Source organism: Pieris napi, chromosome 14 (genome assembly GCF_905475465.1).
Source record: "Pieris napi chromosome 14, ilPieNapi1.2, whole genome shotgun sequence".
Lineage (NCBI taxonomy): Eukaryota > Metazoa > Arthropoda > Insecta > Lepidoptera > Pieridae > Pieris > Pieris napi.
Window position 1 is genome coordinate 8,885,148 of NC_062247.1, and position 23,418 is coordinate 8,908,565.

The 23,418-nt window shown below is 33.0% G+C and overlaps 1 protein-coding gene across 1 annotated transcript in view; it reads left to right on the forward strand.

Annotated features, from left to right (window-relative positions):
* LOC125056216 (RYamide receptor-like) overlaps positions 1 to 23,418 on the forward strand; it is a 53,326-nt gene that overhangs the window by 2,098 nt on the left and 27,810 nt on the right. The gene's annotated exons all lie outside the window — the stretch shown is intronic.

Below are 23,418 nucleotides of genomic sequence, written 5' to 3' on the forward strand. Positions count from 1 at the left end.
GGTATAGTTCTTCTGCTATGTAATTTTGACACCTGTCAATTACTTAATAGGACAATTTATACTATCTGTAACTAATCTCGTATAAAGGAATTACGGTTAAAACTATTATATATTATAAAAAATATTTAAAATTTTGAAAACACATAATATAACTCAAATTAAGTAATGTTATAACCTTTTAGATAACAAAAAATTAAAACAAGAGAGAAAACGAGTAATTCTAATAAAAATCCAGTGCTTATACCAATTTCAATAGACTCTAATCAGAATATCAAACGTTATCTGTTAATTTTACGTGTCATTTGCTGAGCAAGATCGGCGAACAGTACTCAGTGCTTTATTAAAATATGTTTTTTATAAGAATATCACGAAGGAGTTCTTATTATTATCTTTTTCTAGGGAACGCGCAATTTGTATAGTCTATACTCTATAGCATGTACTGCATGCGATTGGCGCCGTCATTCGATTTATTACGTCACATTATTTAGTAGCAACATTACCAATTTAAGACATTACAATCATTTGTATATTGGCGCGTCTAAACGGGCCATGTTTTGCTGCAATTGATGGCTGCAACACTGTGGCCAGCAACATTGCAAACAATAGCAGCCACACTATGCAATATTGCAGTAATGTCCCGGCCATATAGCCAAACATGTTTTGTATAGCCACATATGGCCGATGTTGCCCCGATGGGTGGCCGGACGATCGCTAGGCTATCGAATTCAACTGCAATATTGCACAGCCAGTTCTCTTGTTGTTTCAGTCACTCTCTTTGTTATGGCATAGTGTATCCTTTTCTACGCGACATGACGTTTGCTTTGAGTGAAGTGTGCCTGTTGCTTTATTCTGTGTTTTGCGATCAGCTGTATTTGACTTTAGATTATAAAAATGACTACTTTTGACATTCTAGTTCTTGAATAATTTATTATCAAGACTTATTTCTAGACTCAAATTGTCTACAGTTTCACGCCTATTTAAGTAAGGTCGAATCCACAATCTCTTCTTTTTCTGTTTCTTTTTTAAAACAATATAAGCTGCTGCGACAAGTGTGATTTCGTCAGCCATTGTTGCCAGTTTGTGTAGCCCGTTTAGGAGTCTGCATCATGGGCCATACTATTGCAACGCATTGCCCAGCCATAGATTGTTCGGCCATCAGCTGCATTAAAATATTTTTGTAATGGCCGGGCAATTAGTGGCCAACAGTGCAGCCATCAATTGCAGCAAAACATGGCCCGTTTAGACGCGCCATATGAAACAGGACATAACTATTATCATTAGTAGTAGTATCCAATCATTATCATGTTAATGATAGAGCAATAGCTCAGCGGTCATCTCCAAAGGACAGCTAATCTGTAGTATTTGTACTTTCATTTATCTTTTTTTGTATCGATTGATGATAGAACAAAAAAATTAAGTTCCACAATATTAAATAACATATCTATAAAAAATAGTAACACTACATTTTCAAGGGTAACGAAATCATATTCACGAATATTCAAAGAATAAGAAGAATCGATATATCTAGTATATATTAACCCATTGATATAAAATTAAATATAAACTTTTTTATCAAATCTTATTTTTACCAAGAACTGATTGGATTTTTTTGATTTCAAAGAAGATTTGAACACATCTATTGCAATTGTTTTCCTTTTATTACATTACAAATGCATAATTCTTTGCACATTTCCTATTGTTTAGATTTATATCATGCGAAGATCATTACGAGTATATGCATTATTTGATTTCTCTATTTGCAAACATCTGTATTCAATTTGAAAAAGTAATTTCTTGATCTTCAATTTGTATGAACATTGTTACAATTAAATGGAGCAAATATATTTCTTGCTTGTATGAGATAATTACAGTCTAAATAAGCTATTTATTTGAGAAAATGGTTTCTATATTCTATAACAGAGCGACAATCTTTCTATTTCACTTCGAAATTTAATAATAATTTTATTCTTATGCTTTGTTGTGTCTGAAAGTAAATTCTGTAAAGAAGGAAACTTTTATGAAATATTGTATTACTGTTAGTAACCTTTTAATATTATGAATGCAATATTTTGGGCTAAAAAGAAAATCAACGCCAACCTGGACCTTGGAATCGATTGTGGAATATGTGTTTTTTTTTTTTGACAATTCACACCAATTGACCTAGTCCCATGCTAAGCTGGTGAAGCTTGTGTTATGGGTACTAGGCAACGGATATACATACATATTATAGATAGACAGACATATAAATACATATTTAAACACCCAAGACCTAAGCACAACACCAAATGCTCATCACATCGATGTTTGTCTCAGCCGGGGATCGAACCCGAGACCCATGGATTCGCAGTCAGGGGTACTAACCACTAGACCAATGAGCCGTCAATGTACTATTTTTTGTATTATTTAAAAAATTAAGAGTACGTAGCTTTTCTTGTTCCCAAAATCTCTCACTAAACACACATACAGTATATACTATCATCAAAGGTGCTAGGAACTTACTTTAACTTTAACAGTGCAAGCTGTAAGCTCCACGAGACGTGGGTACAATTTAATTGGATCACGGTCTGTGAGATTATTGTCATTGTCACCCTACACCAGATATATCCTTCGAAACGACAAGGAAAAAAATTGATGATTGTTTTAAGTAACTGAAGAAGTTTTATTTAATATGTATTTCCCGCGAATGACTATTAGAAGAATCCCTCCCCCGTATATGACAAGATATTCACAATTGTTCCATACTAACACGAGTTATCTGCGTAATGCGCAAATGTTTCGGGTTTTAGCTAATTATAACACTTAATTATGAAGATGTTGACGTTTCAAATTGTTGACAAAGGGAATGTGAGGAAATATTTACTTAGCAATTGTAACAATTTAGTTTTTTCTTTAAAATATTAAGTGGTCGGTTGTTAATGTTTAATTTCAGTTTTCTTTTTGTTTATCTATTAATTAACATCTTCGTATATTTTGTTTATCAATGTAATCTGTTTTTGCTTTATATATTGTCTAAGTTTTTTCTTTTATAATATGGATATGTGTAGATGTAAGATTACGTATAAATAAACAAATTTTGGGATTTCAAATACAGAACATTCATTAAATAGTGTACCGCCTGGGTTATACAATTTCGTTGTGACTCGTTGTTCCATTTTAGGACTATCTATTTGTTATTATAAATATTTGTTTTATTACAAATATGATGTAGTTTTATACTGATAAGTGTTTACCGACACCCACCAATATCCGAGATATATGTTAGATATATGTCTACAAGTTAATATCATTTAAAAAATTAACTTCATATCATAGACTTAGTAGAATATGAATTATGCTACAATGTTTTGAATAGACCTGGAATGGAGCCCATCCTCGCAATGATGATAAAGTTTTAAGACAAAGTTTTGTATTTAGATTCTTCTTCATCAGTCGCATTCTTCTTTTCTGAATCTTGTATTAATGGCTCTGTTCAACATCCTCTACTCTCTACTGTCTCCGACATTCTCCGACATCCTCTGCGACTGGTTGAACGTAAGACTTGTAAGGGCCCTTTACTTGATCAGACCGGGGACGGCGGGGAGTACATAATCCAATCACAAGATGTTTCATGCTTTGAGAGTCTATACTGCAGAATATGTTGTTCCAATTTTAGTTAAATCTTCAATTTACTAATACATACATAAATCCAATACGTTACAGTACATAGAAATCGTCGATAGTAGGTAGCTTTTAGGTTTGTGCGGCCATGGTTATCTAGTATTTTTGGAGTTTACTCCTTAAGAAACGATTTGAGTTATAAGGCCCGGTACGGAAATTTTATGAGGAGTAAAATCAAGTGTAACACGAAAAGTTGAGGCGTTATGTGTAACACGAAAAGTTGAGGCGTTATGTAGAAAAAGACAAACATATATATCTGTAGGATTGAACGTGTAAAAGAATGAGATGGAATACATTACACAGACTTTCCTATTTTGAATTCACGTTACAACATTGTCAGTGTTGACAGGTGTAAAAAATAAAAGTAGATTGTCTAGCGTGCCATAGAGTTTTGTCAATAGTAATGGTCAGTGAAATTAAAACTAAAAAGATTGTTCATTCTTATTCTACTCTTACTATAAAGGTAACTTTGGTCACAGAAAGAAAATCCTATTTGGACATAGATGATGTAGGTACGTTTTATTACTACTACAAACATTTATATTATAAAAACATATATTCTTACCACCTTTAGTATGAAAATATGGTCGACAGCCACAGAACATTATCACCATTTTATCGTTCGTAAGGAGTAAACTCCAATCGTGCGTCGTAGCTATACGTCGGTTATCGAAAGCTGGCGGGTTCACAGTACTCACACTAATGCAATTTCACATACAGTATTTTTCAAAATATGATTTTTTTGCCATGCTATACATTTTAGTCCACTCTGGCTTTAGTAAGGTTGGGTGGGTTGTAAATAAATAAAAATATGTCAAATACATATAAATATTAGGTGCATACGAGGGTGGATCCAAAAGTTCTAAGCCAGACCAAGAACGTGAAAGAGTAGTTCGTGTAAATAATTTTTCATTTTTCGACATAAGCTCCATCTAGCTCAACACATTTCACTTTTACTTCACTAACTATTCTTTCAGTATTGAGAAACCCCAGTCGCATCTGATGTCAAATTAAATATAACATTTTTTCATTAAACTGTTTTTATTAAGATGCTTATAATAATTAAAAACATTGTGCACCATTTCACGAGATTTCCCTGGTAATGTTTGAAAAAAGATCAACATGTATAAAATAATAATAATATAAAACAGTAAAGATCAACATAAACAGTAGCAAAAGAAAAACAATAACTGTCTCTTTTATACTCATAAGCTTGATCGAGCGCGAGAGAGACGGACAGTCTTTTCGTGATGTATTTGTGATTGTATTTCAGTTTGACATCACGTCTCGCGCTTATTCACAGACACTACACAAGCACAAAGTGTAAATGTGTTGAAGCCGCCAGCTTTAGATAACATACCTATAACACACACACACTTTTTTTGTGTAAGAAGAAAGTTTAAAATTTTGCTAAATTTAAAATAGATTTAATAAGGTGAAGCGCCAACAAGGTCAGGTATCTTGCGAAAACTTTAAGTGACCTCCAGTGCAGCTTGACAAACTAACTTTATGGCTGTGTATTATTCAGCGAATTTGAACATTGTTGTTGGTGAAATGACATACTTGTTTATGGCATATTTTTGTGGAAGAAATATATGTAAATCACATATGATGCATTTTATACACCTCCAAATGCAATTCCCACACGCACCTCAACAAGTAATTTATTAGTACATGGTCTGTGTTAGCACTTATTCTTCGTGGTTACAATACACAAGTATAAATATTATCTTTATTAACAAACAGTTTTTTATAGAACAAGGGGGTTAACGAATTCTTAAATGGCCGGCAACGCACTCGCGAGCCCTCTGGCATTGAGAGGGTCCTTGGGCGGTGGTATCACTTAACTTATATTTGTTAGGAGCTGCAACCATTACACAATGTTCCATATGACATCTTAAGTAATTAATTAACATTAATTTAAAAAAAACAAATATTTGTCCTCTATAACCAGAAGGCATGGTGAAATAGGAGCACGCCCTTCCCATGCAACCCCTTTTCCCGGGAACAACAAGCATTATAGTTTGCACTCATGGATTGGTGGAATATTTTTGATATTGTAATCGTCTACCTAATTATGTTCTTACTTCATAGTCACGAGAGTAGACGCAGGACCAATAGACAAGTTTACGTGCTCGTACAGAGACACAAAATAATCGAAATTGCTTATTTTGAATTGTTTGTCCCGCTCCGTAATCAAACACGAGACCTGTGGTCGAATATAGAAACGACTACACACGAAATTCGTTACGTTAGCACTCGTGCCTGCCCCACGCTTTGACGCAATCCGTGCTATAATAATTTAAAAAAATCATTTTCTCACCTACGACAGCCGTTTTATCAGTTTCATCGCGGCATAATGATAATAAACGTAAAAATCTCACTGTATTCAGCTCACAAATTTTCCTATAGTATTTCCAATTTTTTATTTCTTTTTGAAACGGTCCCATTATAAGTACATGTGTACCACTTCATTACCATATACCCTTGTAAGTTCAGGTGCACCTATTTTGCATACCAGCCGAGTTAACTGTGTGCCCTTATTCACAAAGTTAGAAATACTCGTTCCCCTACACGTGTCTAGGCGCTACCTAGATAGAATACTTGTCGTAGCCTGAATTTTGATACCCATGGTGTGTCTATGAGATTTATTAACAAGATTTTGATGAGTCTTATTTTTGCCATATACGTTAAGACTTGTATCAATAGTTCAAAAAGATGATTTTAAAAGTAATTAACTTCATTATTTAAAAAAAATACACGTTGATAACCTCTTCCTTCTGTTTTTTGTAGTCGGTTAAAAATCGAATTATGTTAAGCATGTTTATTTTGGCTTAGGGGATATATGGTTTGTGATATTTTATATAAATTGCTATAGTAAAATATTTGTTAAATGGAAATTTAAAAGGTATTAAAAAAATATGTTTACGTACTTTTATTTAAATCCCGCAAGCTTATTATGTATACTTTACAACCAAATACAATTAACAAACGTCGTTACATGATGTCACAATTTTTGCAATAAATATAATTGTCATTGTGGAGGAGGGATGGTATACTTTTCCTCCCTCGACCAATCTAACTGACTGGCCCGTAGTCTTCGATGATCTTGTTACACCCTCCCTCGCGAGTGTGTTTGGAGCCGTTCGGGACGTATGCCCCCGGGCGGTACGGGTCCTTGATGATGGCTGCAGCCCGCAGAGAGACAAAGGCCTCGACTCGTAGCGCGCAGCTGTCTTGACTAGGCCCAGTGCAGTGGCAAGTTGTATGTACATAGGGGCCGGAATAACTTCGTTAGCGCGTTTCAGAGTATGACGTCATCGTAGACATTCGTAGGCACAGATTGTAAGAGTCGCTACATCATAATTATTAATCATTATTGGATAGTTTGTTTTCCTATACCAATTTTTGTTCAGTAAATGGAAATAACGGCTTAGTAAGTATTTCTATTATATTCAATATCTACGCAATAACATTCGTGATATATAAAATTATACACTATCACATGACCGTGTTTAGTATATATTAGTATGACTTTATATATTTAGGTTGAAGTAATGTTTATCTTAGAATTTTCCGTGTTTGTATTATAATTAGCTCTATAAACAAGCGTGTAAATAGTGTTGAAATTCGGTTTTATTAACATTTACTTAATAATTTTGAGGAACATCATTTAAGTGTGCTTCGCAACCCTGATGTCATGCATTTGATGCCTGGTTGTGGATTTTTTTTTGCTTTGTGCGTAATTAACACTTGGTATGATTGAACTCGGTCATACATTTAAAAACATTGTACAAAAGCGGTATGATTGAAATACGGAAGAAGCGTTATCTTAAAAATCGTCAGGCATTGAAGGTTGATCACCTAATAGACTTTAAAAGTCTATACTACTAGTAGACCAGTCATTATAGACATTCGAAATCGAAAATTTGATAATAATTCCAAAAGTTTTCGAACTTCGGTCAAGTGAATGGTACATTGGGACGACAATAAATCTCATTTTGCAACCTTGTCCGCAGTCCGGAACATTGTTAAAATTGCAATTAAATTAATTTTTGCTGTATGGTCGTGAAAAAAATTCGAAAAGTTCTGCAAACTTGGGGAAGTTTTCGATATAATATTTCATATCTGGTATAAAATTAGCAACCAACCTAAGTGTACGGAACATTTTTTGTTATTTATTTTATTTTCGATATATCTGTCAAATTTGCAGAACTTTTGGAACGTTTTCCTTCAGTTTAATAAAGAAAAACATTAATTTTTAATAACAAAAAATGTTCCGTACACTTAGGTTGGTTGCAAATTTTATACGTGATATGAAATATTATATCGAAAACTTCCCCAAGTTTGCAGAACTTTTGGAATTTTTTTCACGACCAAAACTTATTTTTAACAATGTTCCGGACCGCAGAGCAGGTTGCAAAATTTTATAGTTTGTTTTAATACCACTCCCGACCTTACATCAAAATTTGAAAACTTTTGGAATTATAATGAATTAATTGTCTTGACTGACTGGACTATAGTCTATACTATGAAACAAATGCAAAAATATGTATCACAGACGATTCACGGGAGTCAATACATGTTATAGGAAAGAAGCCTTTCAGAAACTACCTCTATAGTTGACTAACTCTAACTCTGACTCTTTTTGACATAAAAATTCAAAAGTTACACAAATATTCATTGATAAACCTTTTAAAATTTTAGCATGTCACTCTTTTTAGGTATCTGTGTGCCAAGTTTTTGCCAAAGCCCTCCTCCGAATTCCATCAGAAGCATCTCCAACACTGCGTAAGGTGTGATCATAAGCCAGTCCTCATATATTAAGCAGCCTTTTAAAAAAAAAAATACTTAAAATCAATTACTCCTCCGACACTGACTTTTTTAACAATTTTGTTACGTAGAACTATGTTGATAGTCCAATAGTATAAATGCTCCTACTTATACTATTGGACTATACTGCACTTCAATTCAAAGACTACAATTCAATTCAAACTTCACAAAATAGATTTATCACAAAAACCATTGTTCACGTTGTTTTGTAGTTTTAATTCGATTTTACTACGAGTGATGCATGCAAACTAGATAATAGCTTGTTGGTCCTTTAATATAATAAGTATCGTAACTCAAAATCATAGCACCGTATTCATAATTTAACGCTTTTTTTGCACGTTACTTAATTAACTTAATTACGCATACTTGTATCTTTCCAATTCTTGATCAAAGATTTACTGTAATACAATATTATAAAACATCTGAATGAATTGGAACTCTACAGAAAATGGAAAGAATACAAAAAATTGTGTTGTAAGAAAAGCTGGGAATGGCTTATTTTTTCGTAGCGACGAAGCTTAGTTGCGCTACGCATGACTTAATATCTTACTAAAACCCAACCAGCTCGAGCTGTTTCACTAAATAGCGATATATTTCAGAAATACTTAAAAGCTTTTCTCTCTTTTATTTCTATTTGTTACAAAACTACAATATAGTTAATATCGTTACACACTATTCGCCCAGGCCGTTGAAGATAAAATTAAAAAAAAAAAATTGTATTAATTTTCGACACTTTTAATATTATAATGACAATTAAATTCCTAACATATCTTCCTTTTTACCTCCCTCTAAATCTCGGAAATCTAAAGTTTTAGATTTGTATAAATATGAACAAGACTTAAAAATTTGTTTGTCAAAGAAGTTTCACTTCTGACATATGTGTACTTTGTACGCACGCGTTTTCAATACCACAAAACACTCTATAAAAGTATCTGGGAAAAGAATTACTTTGATTTTTTGGCAGCCTGCCTTGCGATTCTGTAACTCACTTTTTGAACTCACCTTTATCAGAATGCCAAATCGTAAAATGACTGCTTTACGACTGATTTCAGCGCGACCGCCTCTGTGAAAACCGCTGTGTGAGTTCGAAAATTGAGGTACAGAATCGCAAGGCAGAATAAGAAAGTATAAAAAAAAGATATGTTAATGGACCTAGCAATCTGTCTGCTCCATGTGTTGGGGTTTTGTTGAGCTTATTTTCGTCGGGAATAAGAAACTTCTCACAAAAACTCAGAAGCTTTTTGACATAATTGAAGATATTTTTGTTTAGACGACGATTTATCATATCATTCACTGTTTCATTTTTATTACTGCTCGCTTTATCTGATTTCCTGTCAGGTACTTGTCAGACTTATCGTGGTTCTGTTAAAATATTAATATTTTCTATAATACTGATAAACTGGACAGCGGTTATTAAAAGTAGGTTAGTGAGTATACAAACCAACGCGCCCTCTTTCCTTTAATCTTCATGTTATCCATGATTCCTTCGATTTCTATTTGAGTTTCTCGATAATTATTCTTTAAAGTATAGTAGTACATGTGGTCGATTGTTGGTTCTCAAAGAAGCTAGCTACGATGTTTTCCTTTCCCGTATAAGCATGTTATAATTACGCCCAATTGCAGGATCTAAGTTTTGCTAGACACATGCACACACTAACATCAATGTTAACTCTATACATTAAATAATTTAAAAGGAATTTTCTTCGTAACGTTGTTTCTTTTAAACACAACCCCTTATTCATAACGTCATCAGTGCAATTGCACGGCTTTAAGTACGGGTAGTACCTACCTACCTACTATCTACCCGTCTTTTTTCATCTCAGCGTTAACATTATTCGGCAGAAAGAGACAATTGACTAATTGACTTTAAACAAGTGAAAGTACCTACTGTTATAAAAAGGATAATTTTTGGGTAATGTAGATATAGATATGAATGACAAGGCGTCTATATTTTAGTGCCGCTACAAACTTTTTAGGTCTAGGCCTCTGATTTCTGTATCTGTTTCATGATCATTTGTCATTCTAAGAGGCAAGTAGGTGATCACCTCCTGTGCATAACACTGCATTCAACTTTTTTTGACTCTAAGGCAACCCGGTTTTCTATCGATGTTATCCTTTACCGTCCGAGCTAATGTTAAATGCGCACATAGAAAGAAAGTCCATTGGTGCACAGATCGAACCTACGACCTCAAGGCTGAGAGTCGCACGATGAAGCCTCTAGGCCAATATTGCTCAATGATTTTTTAAAACAAATAAATTAATATGTATACAACAGGGGTTCGAACACACGAACTTTTGGTTGACCTTATGTGAGTTCGTAACATAAAATGGATGAACAATAGCAAATTTTTCCAATGCAATATTATGGCAACATTATTGATCTCGTAAATAAAAGTGTAGTAGCTAATGATCCCACTCTATCCAAAATGTTGTTTGCACAGCTCACGATAACAATGTGTATGAACAATGACGCAAGTTCAGGGGAAACATTTTTCAACATTACATAAACGCACACATCATATTACTAGTATAAAAACGTTTGTTTTAGACAAAAATGAGTAGCGATATAATTTAACAGTACCTAATAGAAGTTGTAGTCAAAGTCAAAATCATTTTATCATATATGTAACACAATGTACACTTATGAACGTCAAAAAGATATATATATATATATATATATATATATATATATATATATATATTAGGGTGGTCCTTATTTTTCGACTTTTGAATTATCCGCGGGGCACTTTCTCATTTGATTATATACCTCTAAATATGAAATACGTGTTTTTTTGTTTTTATTTTTGTTAAGATTTAGAGGTCGCTACCAGCTGTCAAATTTTTTACAAATAAAATATTTTTTATATTATTAACAGTCAATTAGATACCAGTCTTGATGTCTCTAAATTTAGTGACAGACAAGCAACTATGGTCGTGACATCTACTTTGAAATGTGCAGGCTATGGTCCATCAGAATTTAATGTCAATAGATCTACTATGCCTCGGTAATGGGTCAAAAATCGCAAAGCTGTGCAGATTCGCTCAAAAGCGAGATTAAACCTAATTCGTCATTAACAATCCATTGGGACGGTAAACTTCTCGAAGATATTACTGGACACAAAACTAAAGATCGGCTGCCAATTTTGACATCAGGATATGGAGTTTATCAACTACACGCTATTCCAAAATTGGAACGTGGAACAAGCGAAGCTTGTGCGTCCAGCTGTCTATAAAGCTATAAAGTCATGGAATTTGAGCTATAAAGTAAAATGTTAGACAATGTTTTGACACTACTGCTGTAAATACCGGCTTAAGGCGTGGAGTATTCGTCCTTCTGGAGCGCAAAATGAATAAAAATAAGCTTTGGTTTGCTTGTCGTCACCACATAATGGAAATTATGTTGTCAGCTGTAGTGGATCAATCGCTTGCCCCATCTAGTGCTCCTGATATACAATTATTTAAAAGATTTAAGAACAATTGTAACACTATTGACCAAAGCGACTTCAAATCAATAACAGCTGATGACGCTGAGGCAAATATTCTTGCAGAAGTGGCCGCAGACAGGATTTCGTTTGCATAAAAGCAACTTCAAGTACATGAACCTCGACATGACTACAGAGAACTGTTGAATCTTACTATAATTTCCTTAGGAGGTGTTCCTGACAAAAGCGTTTCATTTCAGAGACCTGCTGGTCTTCATCGAGCTAAGTGGATGGCAAGAGCCTTGTACAGTTTAAAAATGTATTTATTTAAGCACCAGTTTAAGCTAACGAAGAAGGACAAAAAGGCTGTGAGAGAAATATGTATTTTCACGGTGATGATTTATGTCAAATATTGATCAAGCAGTCTTCGAGTCAGTCAGCACTAAGAAACGACTTACAATTATTAATAGACCTTAAAGCTTCAACAGAAATATAGCTACTGATGCGCTGATAAAGATTTTAAATAATTCGTCAGAAGACATAGTTTCGCTTGCGTTTTTCAATGATGAAGTTTCAGTTCAAGAAAAGAAAAAAATGGTAGAAGTACTCAAAATTTAAGGCACAGAAGATTGCTTAAAACGAATAAACCTTGACATCGCACATATTGACAACAAAAAAGAAAACTTCGTGAGTAGTCATTCCTTAAGATTCTTCCAGACCCTAGATCTCTCTTCATGTTTTTTTTAAAAGACGTCGAAACCTGGAACGAAGACGCTGATTATATAGCTGCCAAATTATCGTTCATTCATTGTGAGTAGTGAACGACATAGCTGAGAGGAATGGAAGAATATAAAAAATTAATTACCACAAATGAAGAACAGAAGCAATATTTGCTTTTGATGGTAAAAGAGTATAGGATTAAGTACCCTAATACTAACAATTCAACCCTTGTATCTTTAAAATAAACAAATCAGATATCTATATAATATCTTAATTAATAACAATAACAATAATTTCGTAACATTTTTAAGACCTGGGTATAAAAATAAAGAATTCTAACAAATACAGATTTTCAATTTTTATTTTAAATTCAAACCTTGGTAGCGACCTCTAAATATCATTTAAAAATTTCAAAAAAAATACTGAAACACTTTTTTATGGTATATATCCAAATTACGTGGTGCCCCGCGAAATTAAAGAAAAAAAATTTTTTTCTTAGGAATAAGGACCACCCTAATATATATGTAGTGCTTCTAATTTTACATTAACTGCCAGTTCTCAAATCAAGGGCGTAGAACGAAAGAGAAGAACTGGCAATAAACTCTCCGCCACTCTTTTTAATCGCCAAGTTTTTTGTTTTTCACAACGTTTGTAAGGAGCTGCAACATTACACCATGTTCCACATGACATCCTAAGTAATTAATAAAATAAATTAAAAACAAAGATTTGTCCTCTATCAGCAGGAGGCATTGTGAAATAGGAGCACGCATTTACATTCTCGTGGGAACAACACTAACACTAGTCGAAATAACTAACATCACCGCATTCAAGTTCGACCAGTCACCACAAGTAGCCCCCATTCAAGAATATTTATGCATGAATCTTTTTAGAAATATAGTACGTGTTTGCTTTTTCGAGATGTTAACAAAAAGAGTTGTAAAAAAATATTCAAAAGACGCAAATTCAAGTACATTTTTCGTGTCATATTTTGTATTTTTTACCTTTTGGTATAAAATTAAGGTTTGGCCTAATTTGCAAAGTAGTTGGTATAAATGGTGCAAAAATTATAAAAAAGCGGAATTAAATTTAAATGTGTTGATAGTGACCTCCAAATGTTAATGAAAATCTTTGCAAGGTCTTTTAATCTTTATTTGGTTCTAAAACTAGAACTTACCCTAGATTTAATCTAAGGTCAAGCTGTGTTTTTATCTGATCGTTAACTTAAATTACACCCGTCATAAACAAAGTTAACTGCGTCAGGCTTTGTCGCAGTTATATTTGGAATTGACAGTTCGTGCCTATTGTGTGATTTGTGACAGATTATCGTTATGACATTCCGTGGTTATGTCCATAATAAAAACCACGTTATTCCAGAATAATAATCTGTTTATAGTTACCGTTTCTGTCAACCCGGAGTCAGTTCAAGGGTCCAGGGTATTCTTTTTTCACTTTTAAACTTCATTATCTCGCACAAAAATAAATAATGTAAAACACTAAATTTTCGTTCGTGGTCATTAAACTCACTACAAAGTTTGAAAGAGTGTGAAAAAGATATTGTACTGATTTAAACATCTACTTTATGAATAATATCATAAACTCCCTTATATAAATAAGTACGCTTACTTTGTTTATTAGCAAAGTAATTTTAAGACAGACTAGCTGCCCGAACTGTATTTCGCCTAAATATGTTTGTTTAAGCCTAGATTTTTAGTAGCAACATATCAACATATGGAACATTTTTCTATGTTACCCCATACAGAATTATCACTTTTCCAGAATGTACTACTAAGTACTTAATTAAACAAATTTTTTTATCATTTTTTTTCTGTCCATAAAAACCTACCTCAGAGTTCAAGAATTTAAAATATTACTCAAATTGGTCCAGCCCTCTTCGAGTTTTGCGCTTTGCAACATATTTTGCGATTCATTTTCTTTTATATATATATATATAAATATAACAAGTAGTTGCACCTGGAATCAAACCGATTGGAGCCACCAAATAATACGTCGGGTTTAAACAGAATATTTTTTTATGTAATATTAATAACTTTTCTCATGTAAATTAATTAAATAATATATTGCTTTATTTATGTACACAAGGGAATTCATTTACTGTAAAGCAATTAATAATGCAATTATCTTTATTACGATCATATTTACGCCATAAATTATAACCGCAAAGCTTTCTTCTATGCTTTGTGAAGTAGATTGATGGTTGGTGGAAATAATGGTGGAAAATCATAACAGTGGAAAGTCAAGGAATCTTAAAAGTCCCTCATTAAAACCGTCTACTGGAAACATTAAACCTAGCATCAAACGAACGACGTTTATAAAATAATTATAAGAATTTATATACCGTCCAAAATAAAAAATTTAAGGCAGAATATTTTAAATTTTAAATATATAAAGTTATCTGAAATTAAGTGTTGAATATAATACAAGTTCTTAGACGATTAAATTGAGAGAATTTTCTAAATGGTTTTTTTAAAGTAGGTATACATCTTTTATATTCATAATAACCCCTATTTTTAGCTTAAGCCCGGTGTAAGAAATGTATTTCTCATAAAGAACATAACAACAAACACTTACATGAAACATATATACGCTTATTAATTAATTGTATATTTCGATAGTAAAGTACAACAAAAGGCAGGAAACCGAAGACTTAGATAAAAATACAGCTATTACGATTTTTTAACAGTTACACAACACAAAAAAGAAAAGATAAAATAATACAAAGAAACAATGACTGTCACACATAAAGTAAAACGTCCCCTAAAGCTGCCAACTGGCACAAGTAAACGACGCAGGCAAGCTATTAAATAGTTGGGCTCCCTCAAACGTCAGCATTTTCTTTCAGTAATTGGTACGAATTTTTTGTTATTAAGACTCGTAGATTTTTGAAGAGAGAGCCTGTTTCACAGCCTTTCTTTTTCGTAGAAAAAACGAGAATGAATTGTATTATTAAAACCAAGCGTGAACTGCCATACCTAAAATCGGGAAATTATTTTATCTGGTAGGCTTATTATATTAATATAAAAAAGGTTTTATTACTTTGTTGTATGTTGTATTTACAAAGTTTAAATAATTATAAAGTTATAAAACAAAAAAACAATTCTAAAGTAATAAATAAATAAATAATAATGCGTCCAAATATAACTACATAAATTGTTTCTATAAACGTTGGATGTAACTGAAGCGGAAAATTGTTCGTATTCATTTCTTGTTTACGGCGTTCTCCTTAGATTTGATGAAATATGAAATGCTTTGATCAAACATTATTCAATAAAGGAGATCTCAATTCACCTCTGTTTATTTAAAAAGGCTTCGGTGATTTAATTATTTAATTTTCTGGGAAAGTTTTTGACTATCACTTTTTGATAGCCATATTCAAAAAGGGGCTTAGGGTCATGACGTACCCTAGAGCCTGGATAGGATCTCGTTTCTTCGATAATTTTAAATTCATACTGTTGAGTTGTAAAAGTCATTAATTTATCTGAGATTGTATTTAAAGAAGTTAAGTTAATGGAAACAGTAAAGATGAAGACGTAATTTTCAGTTTGACTGTGTGACAACGTGTGTTCGTACTATACAATTTAACCTCTATTCCTGTGTTTCCCAGCCTTTTTCGTGCCATGCCCCACCTTAGCCTACCTAAAATTGTTATAACACAATATTTATAAATTACAAAATTAAATTGTTCACTTTAGAAATTTAAATGATATTTAAACACAATAAAATTCAAATTCCAAATAATTTTAATTAAGAATTTTCTATATTAATTTAGTAAGATTCTTGCGCTTGATGCTTGCTGCACGGAGATTTTATATTAGGTACCAATATGGTTAGCTTCAGTCTCAAGTCTCCACGTTGGGAATCACTGCTCTACACGATCCCGCTCGCCAAGTCGAGCAGAACCTTCTAACTACTTACCCATTTTTCGAAGCAGTTCATTTTTGACTCCCTATTTTAAATTTTTAAATATAAAAGACTAGCGGACCCGGCGAACTTCGTTCCGCCTAACAGGCTAATAATATCGTGTTAACTTTAGTTAAACTTAATTTAATTAAAGTTAACACGATAGAATAGAATTTCATTAAGGTAATAACATTAATACAATTTTTTTTGCAAATACAAAAATGTTTTACACATTAGGCCTCTTCTCTCTAGCGCCAATATTTCGCGTTATTTATTTTATTTTTATTTTAAAAGGCACACTAACGAAACACATACAAACACTTACAGAGAACACATAACATAGAAAACAAGATACTGTATGCATATGCATCAATAACAAGATTGCACAACATTTAAAGGGAAACATTACAATGAAGAAGAGAAAATAACTTAAACATTAAAAGTAAAAAAAAACAAACTAGATTAAAAAAAAAAACAATAATTTTTTACTTTGCAATAATCACTATTGGTCACGGATGAACAGTGGCTATATATTTATATGCGTAATTTTGTCAACTTACTTGCTTAATGAATTTATTTATTTTTGTTCGATATCTTATCCGATATTTTATTACTTATTCTGCTATTCGGAGCGAAGAAGAATCCACCAAAAAAGAGATAACTAACATCGGTCCAGCCGATCTTGAGTTATAAGTGGTGTAACTAACACGACTTTGTTTTATATATTTAGATTTATAATTTTCATATGGTCACTATAAGATGTTGTTAGGTTAACTAACTTTGTAGTAGAAGTAGTATGGGAGACTTGGCTTTTTAGAAGTAATGTTTTTCTATAATCCTATTTCCTAAGAATAAACGCAGCACAGTCTGCTCGCTCATTGTATGTTTCACTCTAATAATCTAAATATTATAATATCATTTTGATTATTTTAGATAACAATATATTTGACTCATTCTATTATAATTAAATACACATAATTAATTAGTTATATTCGTAATACGTATTTGATTTTACCTATACGTGTCGGAGAGAATCAGAGACACGACACCCAGTTATTATCATAAATATTTAAATTAGATTATGAAATCTTAGTTGAATGAAAATCCTTATATATTTAGTCTGAAGCTAAACAGGTAACTCCTTTATAAGTTTTAGTTTTTGATTAGATTTTATCTCCAAAAGTCGAATTCCTGGATCGTTTTGTTTAATGTAATCTCACTGTTGGGCTGCAGTACGTTCACAAACTCGGCGAACTCCGTTTCGCCAGCAGATGGCTTCGTTTTATGTAACATTTCGTTTGGTGATCCCGCTTTTCTATAAACCTCACGGAGCCCGAGACCTTTCCAACGAATGCAAAACCGTAGAAATCGGTTTGTGCGTTCTGGAGTTATAGCGTCAGGAAGGAAAACCCGCCTTATTTTTATATAGTACATATTATATTAAAATCAATTAGAAAAATACAATCTCGGCTACGTAAACTCGCAAAATAAATGTATACCAATATGAGAATAAAAATCTGAAGGGTACAAATAACATGATAGACTAAATATGTATATCGATTATAATTAAAATTTGAAAATTAACGTTAAAAAGATAAATACATACTTATTTTTACGATTATACTTGACGAAGTCGAGTTTATTTTTATGTGGAAGTGAAGCATGGACGCTTCGCGTTAAAGGTATGCAAGATATTTTATTATAAGATATATAATATATTTAAGATATTTTATCCGGGGCCCCTAAGTCCGCGGGGCCCGCAGCATTTGCTACTCTTGCTATGTGGCTAATCCGGCACTGCTCTGACGATAACAACAGGTTATTTCCAAGACAAGGGCGTTTCCTGTGAGACTGGCACGAAAGTTCAAAGGAGTGATTGTGATATTCTATCTAGTGTCCCGAAACTTGTGAGCAGCTGAAGTGGGATTATTTGGATAGCTAAGAACGTGAGGCCTCTTGAGTTCTTGAGAGTTGACTTCTTTGTTGGAAAGGGTCTGGGGCGGATAGCGTTTATTGAAATCCAATCTTCGCGAGATCACGTAATCGCTTGCGATGGCATCTGTGATTTATCATACTTCATTGTTCGCGGCCTCTGCTTTCTTAGTTTTTGACTCTTTTATTTTGTGGTATTGATTTATTTTGTATTATTTAACTTTTGCTCTCAAACAAATGTGAAAGAACAATCAGATACATATGAAAATATGTTATAGAAACAAGTGAAAATGACATGAGAATGTAAACATTCTTAAATGACTTAGCACAATTAATTTAATGTTTCTTTTAAATATTATTATATTAAATTACGTAGCGATATATGTATGTGTACAAAGGCGGGAAGCGACTTTGTCCTACACATAATATTAAGGCATGATAAAAATAAGCAAACAGAAAATCGTAAGAGTATTTTAGTGATATTTATATAGAGCAGTTTTGGACTAGTGGCTTCAGTGTGCGACTATCATCCCTGAGGTCGTAGGGTTGATCCCCGGCTGTGCATTAATACACTTTCTGTCTGTGCAATTAACTTTCGCTAGAATGGTGAAGGAAAACTTCGTGGGGAAACCGGCTTAGACCCAAAGATACAAAGTCGACACGGTGTGTGTGCTCAGGCTGATGATCTACTTGCCTATTACTTTGACAAATGATCATGAAACAGAGACCTGAGGCCCAGACCTAAAAAGCCACTTGTTATTTTATTTTTTATTAATAGTATATACATTTACACCTTTCTTTTGAATCACTATATCTACTATACAACGTTAATAAAACCTATTGCGTAGTTTAAAAAACAAGCGACATGTTTCCTTGTTTACTATGGGAACATTTATTGCTCCATTGCGCACACCACATACAGAGCCTCTAATCCTTTCTCATTCATAAACCATCCTTAACAAAATAATTGCCCTTAACAATTTCGTATTAAGAATTGAGAGTTATAGTTATAAACAATACCGTGAGAGTAGTGTGTGTACGCTTAAAACGTGAACATTAAAATATAAAATTATGGCGAAGAGAACTTTTAGCGTGTGACGGATTTCGATTTAAAAGTGAAATATGGTTGTGACTTTGAACATTAAATCAATGAAAATCTTTATAAATTTCACCTGAAACTGTCCAGGTTGCCTTAATAAATCTCCAAAATGGCCGCATTTTTAAAGCGCGAAAAAGAAGGGTATTTTCGTTTGACAGTTGTATATTAGACTTGGATTATTATCTGATGTAGAAATTTTAAGACTTTTACACATTTAATTAATAAAACTACATGAGCTAGAATAATAATAATTTAGTTAAAATAACTGTTAATAAAAGAAGTGTCCCAGTCATCTGTTTTTTTGAGACATTTATTTCTGGAGCCTGTGGCTTCCCAGTTACATTATTGTGATTACCAATTTGTAAGAGTAAATCTTTCTGACGCACGTCATCGATTTTTGGATTTGAGACATGCCTTGTACTCCAGTCAAATTACGAAATAAATAAACATGAGCGAACACAGTTTGGGGATTTTGAGGATCGATAGGGGGGTGTATTCTGAGCATAAATTCCAATTTGAGGGGTTGTACTGAGGTCAGCTCAAGGTCATTTCGATACAAACGCGTTTAATTCGATATCTCGAGAATGGTTAGTGTTAGGCGAAAAATTGTAGAGACCTTTTCTTTTCCTAACTAAATTTACTAACTTTTTTATTTGAAACTTTTTTTAATAACATTAATATTTTTCAAGTTATCACTCCCGCAAGGCAGAAATTTTACTTTTTTTTCAATTTTTCGTTGTTTTCTCCCCAACCATTAAATTTTATTAAATTTTACCCATCATCAAAGTGTAGATCTTTTAATTATAAACAATTTTGTTCTTAAACTTTTTTCCGTAATGTCAATACCTTCGGAGTTATAGATTACTTTACCGAGCGAAATCCGCGCCACTGTCGCAATATAAAAAGGTCAATCGATTAAACTATTTAAAAATTAGGTATTTAATTTAGGTAAATTTGGGTAAGAAGTAAATTAACAATTAAAACTGTTTCACACATTTATTGATAGAAAAATAAGTTATAAAATTCGGAATATTAAGCACCCGAGGTCGATTGAAGTGATTCGTGAATATTCGTGGTCCTGACGGTATCGGGGCATACGTCATCCTCGTCCATCATTCAAGATCATCATTCGAACAATAGTTCTCTTGGCAATTGGTGCAAATCACTGAGCAAAAGAGGCCGGCCTTTCTGCATTCGCACGCTTTGCCGCATATTAAATACCTAATTTTTAAATAGCAATATCATTCTCGAGATATCGAATTAAACGCGTTTCCATCGAAATGACCTTGAGCTGACCTCAGTACAACCCCTCAAATTGGAATTTATGCTCAGAATACACCCCCCTATCGATCCTCAAAATCCCCAAACTGTGTTCGCTCATGTTTATTTAACCCGTTTTTAGCCATAATTTGACTGGACTATTGCCGGTATCATTAGGATGGGTTTCGTCGCGAGTGCACGAACGAATATTAGATGCGAACACACAAAGAAAGTCCATTGGTTAACAGCCGTCGATCGTTTGTTAGTTTGGCTCCAAAACCACAGGGCCTATTTAAAAATCATATTCCTCTAAATTTACATTTACTACCAAAATATTTAGAGCGTACGAGAAAAACTCGTATGTGGAAACATCCGTTTCCGCTACTTCATTAATTTCCTAGCATTTTATTTTTTTACAAGTAAAACTTGATCCATGCTCATGAACTCATGCAAAATGCATGCATATTTTGGGAAGGATACTTCACAAAATTTTTTAGAGAAACTGCGTGTTACGCCAAGTTTTAAACAATTTTCCATTTGGTTTTGCTAAATCCTTAAAGTCATTAAGATTTTTTTGAAAATTTTAAATAGTCGCGAAAAGTTGAAGTTTGCTCCTAATAGCTGTCTTTGAGAATAATTTACAAGTTTCCTTAGTTTTTTTTTTATTATACAGAACATGGGGCAAACAGGCAGCAAGCTCACCTGATGTTAAGTGATACCGCCGCTATGGACACTCAATGCCAGAGGGCTCGCGAGTGCGTTGCCGGCCTTTAAGAATAGGAACTTTTACTTGGAATGTTAAAAATCGAGAAACAGAAAACCTTAAATCTCGTAATAATTCATTCTTTTATAAGGTAGATGATAAGATTATTGTTGAAAGCTCAGAGATTGCTGATATTTTTGAAGTTTTTTTTACAAACATACCTGTAATTACTACATCTTCTCTTAATTCCTCTCCCAAAGAAGCTATTAGTTGAATGCAAAATAAATTTTCAGTTTAAGCACGTTAGCGCTGGTGATGTAGTTAAAACTTTTAAATCTTTAAAATTAAAACATTCTGGAGACGTGGGATGTTTCTGTACATATTATTAAGGACATTATCGATATTATTGCCCAAGATCTTGCGTATATTTTTAACAATTGTATTGATGAAGGAAGTTTTTCAGATTTAATAAAGCATAGTAAAATAATACAAATATATTATGTGGTGTACTTTTATAAAATTTATATCACAGCTTTTGAAATTAATCAAGTCACACGTCTGTTTACACATCTCATGTTAATTCAGTGGAAAATTATTTATTATTCATGGTATGAAGCTGATTTGTTCTTTATTCAAAGTATCTTTGTGCTGTAAAATGTAGTCATTTCAAAAGGATTCATTCCAAGGGAAGTAGTACGCTGCAGTCTACAGTCTAGCTTTCAATCTAGTCTTTGAAATTGCTGGTTATTTGAATATAGAATGTGTCTTTGCGTACGAAAGATAAATCACTTGTCTTTGATGATATTAGTACGGAAATTCACCCATGTAAGGCAAAGTTTACATACAAACCTTGAGGCAAAACAATAACTCAAGGATGTCAGCTTTCAAATTCGTATAATGATCATATCTCGTTCACAAATTATGACAAATTCTAAGCACAGCTGCAAGTTTCTGATTAAATTTTGAGAATTTAGCACACGGTTTTGGCTTATCTTATTATATTTTGACGTTGTGGTAAATAATAAATATTAGAAATAAAGACTTAATTACTCGTTAAACTAAGTAAGTTTACATGCAATGCTTTAGTTATATGACTGTAAGGGCTGGCATTCTGTATTTTTTCTTAATATGCTGTGAGATTATTATAAATTAAATAATTCACGATTAGAATGCGTTCTCAGTTTTAGTTTCTGTAATGGCTCAATTAAATATGAAATAATAAAATTCTGTTTAATTTGCGCCTACTTTCAAAATTTAAATGTCTAAAGCAATTCAGCAATTTAATGAGCAGGGTTGGCCTTGTGGCTTCAACGTGCAACACTCATTCCTGAGGGCTTTCTTTCTCTGTGCGAATTTTACATTCGCTCGAACGGTGAAGGAAAACATCGTGAGGAAACCGACATGTCTTAGACCCAAAAAGTCGACGGCGTGTGTCAGGCACAGACACTGACATCTACTTTCCTATTAGATTGAAAAATGATCATGAAACAGATTCAGAAATCTGAGGCCAAGATCTAAAGTTGTAGCCCCACTTATTTTTTTTTATTTCAAAGCAATTCCGTAACTTCATTTACTCAAAGCTTGGAAAATCTATTGCGTATAAGTGTTCCATTTCCTAGTCGTGTAGTTGTTGTTTTGTTGGTGGTTGGTTGAAAGTTGGTGGAAATACACACATAAAGGCTTAACAAAGCTAAGTTAACGCTTAACAAAGCTAAGCTAACGACTAAGCAATAACTTCATTAATTCGTAAGAAAACCACCAGAATGTAAAATAAAAGACAACACGATTGTACGCTTCGTTGAATTCTGATTGCTCACCAGCATCTCTAGTCCACGTTGACACGCGATAGGTCATGTTATTCAAAGAAAATTGTA